The following is a 17,808-nucleotide window of genomic DNA, read 5'->3' as shown; positions in this document are numbered from 1 at the left end:
GAAGTTGTAGAACTTTAAATTCGGCCTTATTAGGCACAAACTGAGCAGGACAACGGCTCTCGCAGCTTTTTTACTTTAGAACTCTTGGCGCATCTAGAATTTGTTGCTAGTGTGTCGTTTGCCTAGCAGACCAGTGCGCCTCCTGGGTTCGCTGAATTAAATTAGAGTATTCTCCAAGCCGCTTACTGCGAATCACTGAAGACGGGACTACCACTTAATTTTCTTCTATGTGGTCCAGTTTTCATTGACCCTTGAAGACAAACGTGAAATTGAAGAAAATCGTGAAATTCGCTTTTAATACATCTTAAGTACACATCAGTTGCGTTGAAGAGTTAGTCAATTGTGTTTTGAAACAATGTATTTGGAACTTTTACGTCTAGTTTTCCGCGTACAAGGTTCGCGGGCTTAGCAAGGAAATGAAACGTCTGCATAAAATCTACTATATATCTGTTCATATTGGAACAAAAGGGATCACTTATATTCAAATAAGCTAGTTGAAAGGCTTTGGAGTTTTGTAAATATTTTTTTGGGGTCTATGAAGCGCATCAGACAGATAAATATATCCGGCATGCTACACACTAGTACGCAAAAATCACTAGTGAAGTACAGCTAGTATCTAGCGCCCATGTGGAAACGATAGAGGTACACCATTAGTTTTCAACTACATTATTACTACTCCTATTAGATTAGAGAAAAGGTTTCTAGTGCTAAAGCTGACCAAATGTATGGGTTTCCATTTTTCCGAGTGCATTTCGTTGATCCAACAAAAAATGAAAACGTCTGTACGAAAATTATTACGACAAATCCATACGGGTTAAAAAAATAGCTGCAAAGCTCCCGATGCCGTGCTCGTATAATGCATGACCATAGTGGAGCCGGAATGGCCGAGAATTATGAGCCCAAAGAGGTGTTAGTTTATATGTAGATAAATTTGGTCACGACTTTCACCTACCTAACCTGGCTTGAGAGATAGGACAAAGCTAATAATAATGCGTCAGAAAGAGGACGGAAAAAAGGTATATATGGATAGGTGTAGCAAAATTAGTTACGACCTGTTTGAGTGAGTGCATCGTGCCCTATTCTCTTATTTTGTTAAAAAACAGAACAAGAAAAACCCAACAGTTCTAATGAGCAGATTTAACCAACTAACGTATTTTAACGGAAACTAGGCTTGAACTTGCTTAACTTGAAATGGTGAGAAGTTCAAGTGTTCTTTACATCTGCGTTTATTACTTGCAATGTTGAAATACATAATGAGCGTACGAATGTTTGATGCGGCAGGGGCGACTTTACAATGGGCCCGTAATTGTAATGACTGTGGAAAATGTTTACATTGCAGATTAACTGTAGGGTAGTTTCCTAAATGGGTAGCTATGAATGTCTCTTTCTTCTTTTTCTGGGTCATGTACAGCTGATGGAGCAGCTAACAGGTAGTGGGAAATACAGCGCTTTGCAGAACCTCGACAAGACGCCAAACGCTTGTTCGTGGAACAGTATTTGCCCAAGGGAAAGGCTTCCATCTACAGTTACAACGATCAGAGATGCTTCTCTGAAGCTCCAATTAATATATAATTGAACGTAAACATGGATTCACAATGAAGTATTATTATCTTCATTGTGTAACTGCTGTGGTTGGAATATACGAATATGAATCTTATAAAAAGAAGTGTTTACCAATGGTAGCAGACGTACAATTCGAACTAATAATTTGTCAGACGTCCTCTTATTCTAACTGTCTAACACTAAATGAATCCTACAAGGGCAACGCATGTCAGAGCATTATAGGTAAAGGTGGCAACCTGTGTCCCCTACAATCAAGCAAAAACTACACATGTATTAATCTGCCAAATGCGGCAAAGCTTAGCTAATGTAACCCTATATGCTCGTTCAACGATAACATAAACGGCAAAAATATTTATTTAGAGAATGAAAGATACACTGTAACTTACGTATATAATCATTTTATAATTTTTTTTTGCTGAAAAATAAAAAATTATATATGATTGCCGGCTACGTCAATGATACCTACCATCTTTAACCTCCCTAATGATTGTAAAAAGAACTTGGAAATCTGTGGTTAATACATGCCAACTACTGGCAGTAACTAATGTAACGACTATGTTTTGTCAATACTATTTTGCTCACACGCACTTAAAACCGTAAATTTGGCCAGGTCCTTGTATATAGACTCTGTTATCGCCATCTTCCTTAGCCTGCCCTATAAGCGCCTATCGAGTGTAAGTATCCTTTCTCATTAAGTGATCTAGGTACACAAGTCTGTCCTAGCGGGTCCTTAATAGTAATGATGAATGCCACCTATCTAACGATATCTACAACCATGAATAAACTATTATAACGCTCTTAAAATTCGTAAATGTTATATTCTATTGGTAAGACGTATGCTACCTATGGAGGACTCGGTGAAGGGGCAGAGCGCGCCGCTCTGAGCAGCTGTACAAGGACTATATAAATACAACAAAAGTGGCTATGGAGAATGCACAGATGCCTGATGAACTCCAGAGACGCGTGCATCGCCCCTAGGGTTATGAATGCTTAGCTGAACCATGCACAAGTCGTCGTGAAGGAGAACATAGCAACAAAGATTATTACCGTCCAATGGTAAGATTCTTGCCGCCAATTCAGCTAGCCAATGAATACAATCTTCGAGTAAATTAACGTCCACTAGAGCAGGCTGTTAGCTAAACGTGCATCTGTATTCGTTGTATCGCTTCCATTACGAGACTTCCACTGGTCGATATTTACAACTATGTACTACTCCTCATTAGTCAACTTTTTCCTTACAAAACAGAAAGCACTTTTGTTTCATTGCAAGAAGACGTATCGAAGGATCCGAACGGGAAAGTACACGCAACAAAAAACGCGACGCATTGAACATCGTCGCCTCTATACGGAAAGAAAGAATAAAGCAGAAATGTCGCCTGTCGACAGGACAAAGTATTCTCCGAGAAACGGTAACTGATCCCCTCTGACCTCGTATACGGCGCGTGATTGGCGTACGCTCTCACATCAGTTGCGCATCATATCGATAGTAGTTCTGAAGGCGATGTTATCGTGCGACTCAGCATTTTCGTGAGACACAGATAAAGTGGTTGTTGTTGACTCAGGTCGAAACTATCTTTCTAGCAAGGCACTACGCTGATGGCGCCTATTTCGATCACGTTTTTGGGCGATCGACTAGGACGCTGAACATAGCTGAGCCATGGCGATATTCTTATTCCTGCTATCTATCGCACTAGTATCTATTTCTGTCATAGACAACACACAAGCGTCTATACGCACTTGTCAAGCCATTGATGCGTTCGGAGCCTGACGGGTTGCCGCTTGCCATAACACCGGACGGCGCGGTCGGGTTAAAGGTATAGCTTAGCAGCTAGATGAAGCTGTCGCCGGTAGTGGGAATCAATTAAGTGCGCCTTCATAGAATGATCTGCCCAACAAATGTCCAGTTAATGGGCATCTTGCCAGCGATCAGCAAACAATTAACATTTTTTAACGTTGACGGGGCCCGAACACGTTATTGATGTGAATTCGGGCAGACATTAAGGGAAATCAGTAAAAGAAGGTCGGCTGACCAAACTGGTAGAATAGTTAAATAAGTTATAGGTGGTTCTTTACTATAGAAAAGGATAAAGTCATTTAAAATCGGAACAGCAGTATGTTATGTGTCGTATTGACCATCGTTTAATCGGTAACTTCGATTACAGAGAACAACTTCGTATATAGGCATTTAAAACCATGCGTGATTATCTAGATAGTTCGATAGCAGGCTCCAAATCAGTTGTTTAATGTTTGTTATTGTGCAATCGCTCAAATTTATGTGCAATATCATTTCCCCTCGGTCAGTTCTACGTACTCCTAAAATCGACAGACAACATCTGTTATTTTCATTTTAAGGCACGTATTGCTATACCGTGCGATGTCCGCCGGTGGGGATGCATAGGCCTACTCTACGGATTGATTTGTTCATTCAGAATAGGTTTTGGATAACGGTTTGGCAAAGGAAAAGCTGCCATTTTAATCAACCATATAACAAGTAATTAAGCACAAGCTTCTTGTTGATCGCCTGGATCAATCAGAGGTGTCGTAAATAAACGTACTTTTGTCGAATTTACACAACGGCTTAATGGCGGTATCGAGAGCCGATCGATTCTATTCTGTTCAACTATTTCAAACCTGTAATCAGCCTAACTGTTAGTCTTATTATTCAGTTTGGGGATCGCATATACTTATTCTGATTGACTGTATATTATCATAATGAGCTACCCCACGCACGTGAGAATTTACGTGGATATTTGACAGCTGCACACCCCATAATTTTGTTTGTCTTCTTCGAACATTTCTGATGTATGTTTGTAGTGATGTTTTTAGTAGATGCAACGAAAAAAACCCGTGTTCCGCGTAATGCTTCCACATTTGTGAAATTGACCCATAATGCTCCAGTCAACAGGTGATATCTATCTGAAGGGCAGTAGATAATAGCATTAAAGAAAAAATAGTTTGTAATGATTCCGTTATCGTGCTTCCGTATTGGTGCTCGTACCCTGAACTCTGGATAAATTAGCGCTCAAGGAGTGTGTCTCGGTAAAAGATAACCATCGTAGATACAGAAGAAGGCATAAAAGTGATTCATTGAAGCACCCAAGAAAGTCATAAAAGCGGCTTGTCACCGCAAGCTTATTCTCTTAATAGTAACAGAGCTAAATTCAGGTACTTTACAGGTCTGACTGGCCTGCCATCGTCAGAGCTGGAAAAATGTAAGGTGTGACAAGCACATATATCTTATTGGCGGTGCGCTGTTCCTAGACCGCTCTATAGCGCTAAACGATAGCACAGACCCCGTATAGTTGTATCATTGCCTCGACTGAAATGATATGAAGTTCTGCCCTTCCGGTTGTAAATTCTGCGAGGGCACCGGTAAAAACCTGTGTTACTGGTAAAGAGCATTGTAAATACTGTAAATAGAAAGTATATCTAGATAAAAATGTACACGTGCACATTGACATACTAATAGTTACACAGTAGCATTCGCTAAGTTACATTATGCTATTAAGTTATACTCTGTTTAAATACATGTCCGAATTCAGTTTAAGCTGAGTTGCGTGCCAAAATGAGCGCGGGGCACAATTATAGGGACATTATATTTTTCGCTTGGTAACTTGCAGATATAACCCAGCTAGCTGTAAGATATGTTACACAATAGTTCTCATTGTTGATTGAAAGCCGAGAGACCATTGGAGGTATTCATTTGTTGCTACTACTACGTTTGCACCTATGCAAATATGTCAACCAACATAAAACTTGAATTTTGAAGAATATTACATGTAGTTTAAGGCACATTTTCATCCCTAATAAAGATTTTCAATATCAATATGGTGATCGTGATGGTAATTATCATTATATTATCATAGTGAGAAAAGATAATTAAAATTCGTATATCCACTTAACAGGGACACCCACCGGCGTCTCGCCAATGTCCTGATAGCATCGACAACCATTAGCCAAGTAACAGTCCCACATTTTAACATTTATCGCCGAGGCTGTCTATCCAATCCCGTCATGTGGGTCAGGAGCACACATATACAGTCAGACAATACAGCTGATGCCTACAACCAGCGCAGTGGGCAGAAACGGACCAACTACGGCTAAAAAACCCACTGCTACTTCTCTTCGTCATTTTCGCATCCTTCGGATTCGTTATCGTCATCGTCCGAGTTGCTGTTTTCGGCTGTTGTTTGCATGAACAGCATTTTGTCTATGGGCCCATATCTATATCATCCTTTCTAGCTGTATGCGAGGTTTAACACCATAACTAGTTATCCAAGCTATTGAAACCAGTATGTCTGTTAACGTGGCCTTGGACACACCGACATGTGGAGATGTGCCCGTACACCGAAAAACAAAAATATAGCAAAACGCTCCACCGAATAAAGTTGGTTGGGGTAGTCGCCTGAGTCGACAGTAATATCAAACCAATGGATTATCCTCTATAATTGTGGCCATAGGGGCATTGCCCAGCATATGCTTCTTTTTCATAAAACAGGCAGCGTTTTATAAAATATTTACTATTGATTATAACTGGTGCTACGGCGATCGCTGAGACTATAGCTTTGGCCTTGCAGACGCTCCTTGTTGACTTAATGCTTCGTTTACCATTTGGCCGGATACAGACTTTGCCTGTAGTGTTCGATCGAACGCTCGTCTCCCTTGCTGATCTTCTCTTATTCTGATGCTCACTATCGTCTAAAAGCAGAAAGTGGTTTTGTTGCTATCGAAGGTGAAGTCATGCTATATTGAACGCATATACACACGAGACCGACATGTACAGATGAAATAAACGTTGCTACCGGGCGACAGTGGCCTGTCGTAGTTGTAGCTGACGACAAGTGGTGTACCAAAACCTTGTGCCTATCTGCATTTCATTTGGTCGATTAGCAACTACGGGCGCAAGTCTTTCCTAGTCCTCCTGGAGAATTAGTACAACAAGGCAGACCTACCGGACTGGCGTTACTGTAATAATTCGGATGCGTCGGCTGGTTCTAGCCGTGCTTACGCTAGCTACCTCAGTACTCCCAAAACTTCGTAGCTTTACTGAGCGTATTACAGAACGTCGGTACCCGTGCTTATTTACGTTGCATAAGCAATGGTATGTGTTGCACGGAGGGGAAAAACGTAGGTGAATCTCGGCGTGTTACAACGGTCGATTTGGCTGTCAACTTATACCTACGTACATTAAATAGTAATACGGCTGCCTAGGGAAAAATCAGCTTGTGCCGTAAAGCATGGCAACGGGTACATGTTTGCCGCATCAAAAAGAAATATTGCTGTATAGATATATGGAAGATTGGCAGTATGCAAATTAGTATAGGTTGATATATTTGATCTATCCCAGCTGAGCTATAAATCCTTGTAGTTGATTAGTACGACACTTCGATGGGAAAGATGGGCTCTGGCGAGAACAGCGCCTTGAAATTGTAGTTGATAGAGAGTGGTAACTACGAGATGAATGGCTTTTTATCTAAAGTCACTTGTGTTTTTTTTTTACTACTCATCTAACTGCAGGTGTGTAATGAAAGTGCCTCTAAAGAGGAAGGCAGCTTTTCGAACAGAACGCTGGGCTGCTAAAATGAATTAGGCTCGGGTGCCATAAGATGGCTAATTAGTTGAAGTGATCGATAGCTAATAATTCCATTTCTGCATGTAAAAACGTTTATGTCAATTTGTTAAGCTTCAAATGACAGACTAGTTAACACGGATTGACTACTAAGTCATTCAACTACTCATACAGTAAATGGAAACCGTTTAGACAGTACTACATTTATTGACACTCATCACGAAAATCGTTATCTCAAGTTTTCACGCATGTCTTTAACTAATCCGGGACATATTTCCTAGACAAATAATGGATTAAGTTGTCTGGCAATCATGCCTGACCACATCATGCTACGTTGGATGTTACTGTTCACTAGTGATACTGGCCGAACTGAAACCAGCTGGCCTGTGACTGATCTACAAGGACAAAAGCCGTTAGGGCCAAGGTCACGCCTCGCCACCAGGACACATCCGGCAGCAAAGCAGAGACTGGGCATACCGAATTCACGAACCTACAAGATACCAGAAGCCGGTTTCATCTATATGGAATAAAGAGCTCGTTCGTCGAGGATAGCGAATGGAAGTGGAAATCTGTAGACTTCTAAGTGGATCCGACTACATCTCGAGCGATGAATGTTGCCATTTTTTTGCTCCCCTCGTCCCCCGCAGGTTTGAGCTATATTGATACATCAAAACGCCTGCTGATTTGCATAGCTATGGCAGCATGTTTGACGAAACTTCGATTTTATACATATATATAGAGGGCACATTGAAGACACGGAGTATTTTTGAGATAAACAGGGTACGGTCGTACCCAATATCGAACCGAAGATTTACTGTCTTTCTGCTAATTATTTCAATATGAGTTTTCGTCTTTATCAAAATGGATAATTGCCAGAACGCCTACACATATCGATTATATGTCATGTTTGTAAGCTGTGAACGCTTACAGTATATGAGACTTTAAGGATATTATAGCATTCGTAACCTGGCATTTTCCTGCTAGATACTGCCTTATTTTCCAATTCAAAATCAATGCTCTAAAATCCAGGTAACTCATAAATGAAGAAATTATCTTTGGTCATGAACAGTGACTGTACTCCGAATCATAAGGCCTGGTTTGTCTAAGTCATCTTTTAAAGGTCGAGTGCGTACAACAGAACGAAACATCTCAAGGACGCTCCGTTCACTTATATCTGGTACTGAGCTGATTATCATAAAGCCAACCCTTATTCGAAGGCGACGATATCTGTTTTCCGCAACGATACCAATACGCTACGACATATGGTCGTATGCTAAACGCAGTTAATTCAGCCTGATTTTTTCGTACAAAGAATGGACCTCATTTGAATGTTGGCCCAACTAACTATCATATACGCTTGCTACGACATATTCATTTGTAGCTGCACGTTCCGTGCCGACCATAACAAATGATTGTTGTAATAACAGTTCCATATATATATATATATATATATATCAATGGCGGTGCATTGAAATATTTTTTCGCATTTCGTCGAATTTTTGTTAAACGATAAAAAAGAAAAATGGTTTTTTTCTGTTCTACTTTTCGAACAAGGGGCAGATTTTCGATGTGTCAGTACATAGACCACGCTTCAAAGCTAAGCTTCACACTATGCAGCAGAGCTTTACCTAACTTTCTCATAGACAAATCCTAATTTTTGACGCCCTTTACCTAGTAGCAAATTGTTATAGGGACTGTTCTTGTTTAGCCATCATTGTAGCCTTTTTTAGAAAGAAAACATTTTCTTGTTAACTTTGTTGAAAGACTGACTCTTTCGCAGAAGATCACTTATCGCCCCGTGTAGCTCTACCCTTGACCCATATAATCTCAGCTAGTAAAGCTATATAAGCTACCGACATGATTTCAATTTATATTTAAAAACGAAAAGACAGTGAATTGTAGTGAGCTCGCTTTTGCCGCATAATAATAATAATAATAGAGCTTTTAATAATATACTCGAACGTACTGGTTTGAGTTTCTTTTCCATGTAGTGCCGGTCATTTCCGACGATAACGTTAGGTAAGTTTTGGTCCGGATAACCTCACCATTCTCTACATACTAAAATCTCTGCGAGACAGAGTAAAAAAACGCTCAAAATCTCTCATGGCTCGATTTTTGTATAGTATTTTAACTAACAATTATGCTAAAATGAATAATCCACCAGTGGTACTTATATGCGATTGTATATGCAAGATCGAATAGTTAATTGCCCCCTGATTAAATCTTCGACTGCGTCGTATGTGAACTTCCGTGTGGTCAAGGATGAATGAGAGCATACCAGCAAATGCTTACATTGTAACAGCATCCTCTCAAGTCTGCTTGATCGCCAAATTTATACAACTTAGCATAACTTATCGTTAATAAACGAAATCGGAGGAAAATCGTGGCGGACAATTTTCCAGAGTTTTCTTCTTAGATCAATTCCTGTCTGTGGCTTCAGTGCAAGATTTACTACTCGCCCCTATCACTCTGTAGGGTCGGGACGAGAAGACAAGATTTAGTCGGAGTAAAGTTTTAAGAACAGAAGTTTTGCGTGCCGAAAAAAAACTGCGTTTTCAGCACCAGTCATACTCTGGGCCTTATAGGGATCGTACCCCATCTGAAGCGGTAGAATAGATTTACGCCGCACACGGGGAGCGATATACGTCAAACATTGGCTCGCAAGGTTGCGTGACACTTGGAATTTGTACTTTGGTGTACATAATCCTCTGAGATCGAAGGGCACCATATCGAGGTGCTACTGGAGTAAATCAGGTGTCAAGCAACTCTTAAGTTAGTTGCGAAAATCTTTTGTTATTGCTCCGTAACAACCGTGACCAGTTGCGCTTGTTGGGGTATGCACGAAGATAAAGATGTTTGGTACTTTATCCACTGATCAATAGTATGTTACGATAAGTTGAATGAAAATGTGACAAGACCCACCGCTCAACCTAGTCGAAACTAGACAACCCGAAATCTAGGTCGCATGGGTTAGGTTGTACATAGTATAGCAGGCCATTGGCTAATAGGACTGTGAAAAAGTAACGCCAGGGATTAAAATTCTACAAGCCCTAATTTCGCTCAGAATATATGAAGCAACTTTAAGCTCAATAGATGCCTTGTAATTTAATTCAATAGATGTAAATTGTAGTAAAAATGGCGTCATATTAAGATCACCAGTAGCGCTATACGCACAACCTATAATTGGGAAAAACCGTAATTTCGTGTTACGCATACATCGGCTCATTTGTATATACCTAGATGTACGGAAGTCGCTTTTTCTTATACGAAAACCAATAAGCTGAGTTTACGTGCTTGAATACTCGATATAGTTTGTAATAGAATATCATAGCCGATAAACATTAATGATCTTAAGTGTTTATCCAAGGCATTGCCATTGGACAATCCCATATACAGTGACATATCGCAACGCTATTTAAATTGCGCGAAACTGCGGAGTGACCCCCCCCCCTAGGCGTTACAAAATTTATTATCAAAACTCTTTTGCCGCTACAAATTATAATATTTAAATGTGAATAGTAGCAAAAAAAAAATGTACTGCAAATTGTGCCCAGTGAAAAACAATCAGAAACTTCTGACGTAAGTTCAGTTTCAGAAAAATCCGAATTGACTCTTGGCTATGACCCGCCAAATTTTACTTCCAAATCCTCGATAAAACCCCTGTCGACTGAGGCTTAATATTACTGTAATCGATGTGTGTCGTCATATTTTAGATAGGGCTTCATAACAGCGTTGTTCTTTATTGGATTTGTCAATTACAAAGAATTTTCTCAAAGAAACGTCTATTCATGGAACCGTATGTAGCTGCCGCTGCTGCGATCTTTATAAGGGACAAATGTCTCGCTAGATAGAGCGTATGTCTAGAGGTATCTATATGTATATATATACATATACATATAGATATACTTTCAATGGCATATTTTAGGTTGTCGAAAAGGTATTGACCGTTCTTTCCAACTAGATGGCTTTAAAGCTACGCGTCTCAGACATTTTTGTAAATAGAAAATTCACTATATTTTATGGTCTTAGTTCAAGACGAATATATGTAAAGACTTATAAGACAAAGATGTTCTGATTATGGTCACGCTGCGTCGTCGGAAGAAGCGGCCCAAAAATGCTTTCGTCGTGGAAGCTTTGACACAAAAGATGCTCGTCATCAACCAGTTACAGGGGGGATTGGTGAAATTATTACAAGGTGGCAGGGGCTAAGCACCCAGTTGTAAACCATTTGATAGGTGGCTGGCAACAAAAAGAAGAAGTTTGATGTTCGGGTGCCACTTAAAAAGTCTGGCCAGTTCTCAGAACAGAATCAAGATATTCGGCGGTTAACGCAATGATAATGTACAAATTAAAAACGTGTTTCATAACCTGTGCAAAAGCCCAGACTGTCGCTAGAAAAGGTGGTGCTGGTGATGTATTTGACGGAATTGGAAAAGGATCATTCTCTATCGAGCGGTCGCTGCCAATTAGCCAAACGATCGATTTAGATCTCCAGTGTTAACGACTAAAACTAAACTTACAACGAATCGCTGAAAAAAAATCGGCCGGAACTAGCATTATAACAATGACAGATCACAAATATCTTCAGTTATCCGGGAAAAAATCCGAAAAATTTTGATTTTAAACTTCACTACATCCGCGGTATAGGACTGAATTTTGCATTATCAAATCGCCAACCAAATTTGACATCTACAGAAGAACTCTTTCAATGATGTTAATTTAATTTCAATGGACTGATGCAGAAACCATTTGGTAGAATTTCTCAGCTAAAAACCATGGAAGTTCTACAGTGACGATATTAAGCCATTTCAAGAAAACTGGCAAAGGGTCGTTGATGAAACGACGCGTACGGTAGAATAATTTCAATATATAGAAACCTGTTGGCTCGCGTTTTCGAATAGAAGCGCTTAGTACCCTTTCGACGGTACAATAGCTGCAAACGTTATGAGCCGCTCAAGATCTAATTAGATTCGGCAGCCAGCGACTTCCCTCCACAAATATAGATTAATCCAAGCTTATCTTGAGACAAAACATTCTGATTTTGAGAGCAAGGATAAATGAAAGTTTCAAGTTGTAGTTCCGTTATGACCGCCTTAAGCACTGTTACAAATGGCCGGCTCGTTCCAGCGTAAACTGAAACATGGTTACGCCCGTATTCGAAGACAGACCACTCCATGCGTTTTCATGTTGAATAGAAAAGCGTATTGTTAACGCAACAAGACGAGGTCGAGCCTGAGCTATGCATAGTCGAACACATTATAAATTACAGCGCACTGATGACGGCAAGGTCTTGGGTTATAAAACGTTAACGTTGCCAACACTTTTACGGTAACAACCGGCAGACGCACGCTAACTCTCTCTCTCTCTCTCTCTCTCTCTCGCTACGCGACTCACTTTTCTTGATCTCGACAAAACAAAACTGACCACTAATCTCATTTTGCAACGTATTTCTTTTCAGAAGGCAACCCTCTTAATCAGAGAATAGTTGCTGTTCGGTGTTTGCCCAAAGCAGTACACTGGACTTAAAATAACAGTAGGTACAATGTAATAGATCGACAAAGCGTTTTAGCTATCTAACTTCATGTAGATCCTGTCATCCCGCTACATCAACTGTCTCAAAGGCGCATTTTGTATTAAAATTTACAGTTAAATGTAGTTACATTTGAGGATAACTCTTCACTTGTGATCATGCTTCTAAGCTTACAATTTCGATTGTTCTTCTATTCGTAAGAGCTTTAACACTCTACGTAATATTAACGCAATTTTATAAATATATATTGGATCATATGTGTACTATCTATTCCGAAAGATAACCTATTAAGTGAAATGTTTTTATGCATTCAAACAGTCAATTAAGTCATTAAAAAATATCACAGTAACCATTAACTAGTTGACAGCAGCGTAAACATAGGCAAAACCTGTATCCTTGAGACAGGAGGCTAGTTAAGGCACAATCGCCAATCAAAACCACTGCTATCGTTGACCCCATTGAACGACTTTTGCAAAAACGATTTGCAGCAGATCGAACGAGCTCAGCGATCTTCTATTTCAGGTAATTGCAAACGATTGCAAACAGCTTGATCGACCCTTCTAACGGTAAATCTTTTCAGGATAGTCTACTGGGATCCAATAGACAGTCCAATCTACAAAAACTGTTTGACCTTCTGCCGTCACAAAAATGTCTCCGAACATCATGCATTGATTTGAACACCAAGCTAGACAAAAAAATGGTAGCAACTAATTGAAAGGAACGATAACAAAATGTATATATATATATATATATATAAAAAATGTAAATCGATAACATCTTATGCTTAAGGGTAGCTATCCACAGATGGACAGTCCGACCTTCTACTATCGAACGCCCCCTCACGCACAAGATCCACTAGAAAGCTATAAGGGATGGGAGAACGGTGATTTTCATTATAACGATAAGACGACAGTATAAATGTCCAAGAAGCGTGTACGAGTTTATCGTCTATAGCATATACAAAGTAGCTTTGGCCAATTTTCGATGTAATTCCTTATGCTGCACTCTGTTTCTTATTGACACGTGATGAATTATATTACTAGTGGGATTGTTTGCTAAATAAAGATGTAGGCTATTACCCCCGATAGTCATGGTCAGTAGCTATACTACATGACCGACGTATCACTGGAAATAAAACGGAACGTTACGTATCCAACAAACGATTGTGGTTTCAATGAGGCGTTTGTAAATTGGACAAGCAAACTTGACACTAGCATTATGTACGCATAATGAAATGTTTCTCAAAATGTCCAAATTTTTTTTCTAGCGCTTCTGCGCTATGCGAGCAAGTTCGTAGAATTATCTGGTGGAAGTCCGCTAGGGCTCCTCTAGCGGACGTTAAAAACGGCATGGTAGTCCTGTGTTATGGTGACCGTTTGTCAATGCTTAAATTTCAGTTAGCGTCGGCCATATACTCAGAGGTGCCATGGTAACGCAGTGAAAGCGATACGCATTCGCCACCCGGACCACGCCACTCGCTGGGACAGAACACAGGAAGGGGGTCCAACACTTACGACACCTTTCGCTGGTTTTACAAATATATCAAGCTATTTTTAAGCGACGATTGATAAGTGTTCGAATCAAGCAAATAATCAAAGACTAAATTACTCTCCAACCAAATTATTATTTAGCACCAATGAGTTTCAAGTACCCTTCTTTGACTAGCCAGCACGAACCTATTCACACTTATAATTTCTTCGCAATGAACGTCGTATCGTATGAAAGTTGAGGGAAACGTCCATCTCGACGTCCTCACTTGAAATTCTCGTCACAGTATCCAGAAGCGCATAGTACTACTCCGTCGTTGTCTGTCTAATTCTAATTTGGAGCGCTCATTAGCGTCGAAGTTTTCTTACCGCATTTTGCCGTCGGGTGATCAGCCGCAAAGTTGAGACCTCTCCCGGTTCGGATGAGAACGGCCGCAACAATAGAACTAGTCATGTGGAAAACGATATGGAATTATCTAACGTACGATCTCTATTTCCAAATTTTTAACCATCAGCTATCGTCTGCCAATTACTTCATCTGAAATTTCCCTTTTGAACACGTTTTGCGTCCTTCAATCCTCTGCTTCGGTTCGTTCTACGTATCCCTGTCTAGGTCAGATCTTGATAAGTTATGGTCAGTCACCGTGTAGTTCCGTCCTGAAGTTTTATCCTCTACACCAGTGCGGTCTTTATCGTTTGGCGGTTTTCGCTTTGAAGCAATTCAGCGGCAAATAGTTAGTAACCTGGCCAAGTCAGACTAATAATCCAGTTCACAGAATCGGTCGAGAAGGACCATTAAGCCAGGACGTTCCTAAGCGGTACAGCTGATAGCTGTGACCGGCAAGCTAACAAGTGACAGTGGAGCTAATCGTTCTCCCACCGACGGAGCCGTCACACTCGGTTTCGTTTATATCTACTCACTACTTTTGAAAGGTAGGGGCCCCGTTAATCTACAAATTAAAACCAACTCACGAAGGACCACTGTTGATACAACAAGCAGCATGTAGTACAGAAACTGGACGGAAGAATTCAAAGGGGTGGCGATACGGAGGGGATCACTACTTGCTTGCCATGAATTTCCTTCCCACATGGGGTACTCTACTGTGTGTTTCTATTTTATGACTAACGCAAAGAGTGTACGTCCCACAGATTCTCTGACGGTGTGACAGAAGTAATCTTCTTTAATCGGTAAATTCGAATAGCTGTTTCTGTGAGTTCTTCTTTCACCAGTGAGGTAGACCGAAACCGATGTAGCCGACAGTGAGGATATTTTCCGCCATAGAAGCTGCGTAAAGATGATCGAGTAAAACGAACAGACAGGCCGAGAAAAAGAGGCGGGAAAGGAAAAGTATATATAAAAAAGAGAAGGAACGAATGCTACCGGCTCTTGGCTGATTTCTAAGTAGGTTAGCATTCGCCCTCGAAAGATTTATATAGTTTAATCACGTACACCCCGTACGGCCCTGGCCCAGGGTTTACCACAATAGCTTTGTTGGTCGTGGTCGTCGTCGCTGCTGCCGATGCTATAGCTGGGTTCGCTACTTCTGGAGCTCTCTGGAAGCGTTTTCCGATCGTAGAACTCTCTCAAGTCGAGCCAGCTTAACCGGACTCTCTCTCGTGTAGCTCGCGTACCTGGCGCGGAGCTGAAGTCTGGCCTGGATCAGAGTTAAAAGATAATAACTATACCAGCACGTTTCTTTAGTACTGCGCTGGCCGAAAAATAAGATGAGGAAAGATGATTCAGCTTTTGCGAGACTCAAGAGCGCTACTAGCGCGACTAACAAAAGCAGATGGAAAAGGTAATCGAGCCGAAATGTAATTTCCATAACACTTTCATCATATTTTCTTATATGCTGCTGGTCCCATCTGGAGTCGGCATCTTCTCCTAGCACATTTTTTGTGTAACATACACTGTGCCGTTCAAGGCTAGGGGAGAGGGGTTGGGGTTGGGGTTGGGGTAGACAAATGGGAAGAGTGAAGTAGTTACGTACGTGTGATGCTGCATTCACTCCTGCAGAGACACTGAAGACGAAATTGTTGCAGCTATCATATATGCCACATCTGCCAAGCTAGATAAGTGAAAGCGTGTCATATATATAGCTCGTAAGTGCTGTGGCCTGATCCTATTATTATGTATTACCGAACATCCAAGAATATCTGTATCGATACATCGGAAGCGATTCTCTAGTAGATGCGCAGACGCGATGCATTTTGAAATCAATACATGTCTTCTGTTCTTTCCGTGCTTTTCAGACGTGTCGCATTTGCAGTTATGTACGCGCGAGGCTGCCGGATTTAAAGTATAGCCGTTTCTGGACGAAAGATAGGACTGGGCACCAAATGACTGTCGCATTGAACTTCCTGTGAATCAGTAACAAATGCGAGTGCGTCAAAGTACTATCAGTGATATTCTTCTTTGTAATATGCAATATAATAATTATATGATAACAGTCCCGGGCACGAGGTTACGAAAAATAGAGCGTTATGCTTGCATTTTATGAGCATTAGTTAGATATTGTTTTATAATTCAATTTAAGTTACCTAAAAAGTGATAGCTTATAAATCTCATATTTATTCTAAAGAGCTTGGCACACCAGATTATTTCTTCTAGCGGGTTATAGTAAATTCTATAGGTGTCTTAGTACACACGACTAAAGACTTTTAAAAAAATGGTACTTGAGCTTCATCACATATATACACATGTGTATATATATACATGTTTTGGTACATTTGATACATTAATATCCTTAAAATGAATTAGGTTAGATTAGGTTCCTATCCTGCATGCATGTGTTCCTATCCTATCCTATCCTATCCTATCCTATCCTTCTGTATAGGCTAATCAAATTAGAAAAGGCAGCCTTGAGCATATGCAGCTTTCTGTGTAATACAAGCGAAAGTAATACTGAACGATACAATATTTCGAATGGTGGTACTCGTAATGGCATTTGACCATTGACTTGGACTGCTTGTCCTTATTGCACTTTACTAGTTTTCTTATAGAGCTAAAAATCAAGGCCTATTGTTACCTAGTCCTAGTTCGCTGGACGTTGACGTGATTGACCTAAGTAAACGTATATGTTGCGCTGTGATCGTTAAGTCAAAAAGGTAGGCCGTTTATAGCTTGACCTTGGGGATGGTCAAAGAGCGCGCCTCCCGTAATGTGAAGATCTCACGAAATGCTCAGAATAGTAGCGACCCTTTCAAAGTATGAAAAATGTAAATTTTCAAAAAAAAGCCTTAAGTGCGCATGCGTAGACATTAATGGCTCGACAGACGTATGGGCTCTCTCTCGTTAACGTTTGTAAGAGAGCATTTTGTTGACACTATATAAAATAATGCAGATTACAGCTGTATGGTTAAAGTTAGCGGCCAATATGCTGTTTCGTCAAAAATTTTAAGTACATACATGTTTTGTTATGTGGTTCAATAGTATCACTAGTAGCACACTCTACGGCACATACGTATGTACCAGAACTAGCACATTTAGCGAAGCTGCAAAACTATGTGTTTGAGTGCTGAAAAAAATTGTTTTAGTTACAAGTTAGAGTTTGTTTACTAACTGGTATAGCTTGCTTCTCAGGATTAAATCTAAATATATCAACTGTGATACATTAGAGCCGTCACAATTAAGTAAACGGCATATGAAAAGGGATCGA

General features: G+C 40.3%; 1 protein-coding gene across 1 annotated transcript in view; it reads right to left on the bottom strand.

Moving 5' to 3' along the window:
* The window catches only part of LOC111271004 (solute carrier organic anion transporter family member 4A1), a 37,567-nt gene extending 21,196 nt beyond the window's left edge, over positions 1-16,371 (bottom strand). The window contains exons 1-2 of the mRNA XM_022851516.2: positions 16,141-16,371; positions 15,629-15,804 (exon numbers count right to left, since the gene is read on the bottom strand). The gene's annotated coding sequence lies outside the window, so the exon portion shown is untranslated. The remainder of the gene's footprint in view (positions 1-15,628; positions 15,805-16,140) is intronic.
* Positions 16,372-17,808: the final 1,437 nt, after the last annotated feature.

This window comes from Varroa jacobsoni, unplaced genomic scaffold (assembly GCF_002532875.2).
Source record: "Varroa jacobsoni isolate VJ856 unplaced genomic scaffold, vjacob_1.0 contig00279, whole genome shotgun sequence".
Classification (NCBI taxonomy): domain Eukaryota; kingdom Metazoa; phylum Arthropoda; class Arachnida; order Mesostigmata; family Varroidae; genus Varroa; species Varroa jacobsoni.
This window is presented reverse-complemented; position numbering and strand designations above follow the sequence as displayed.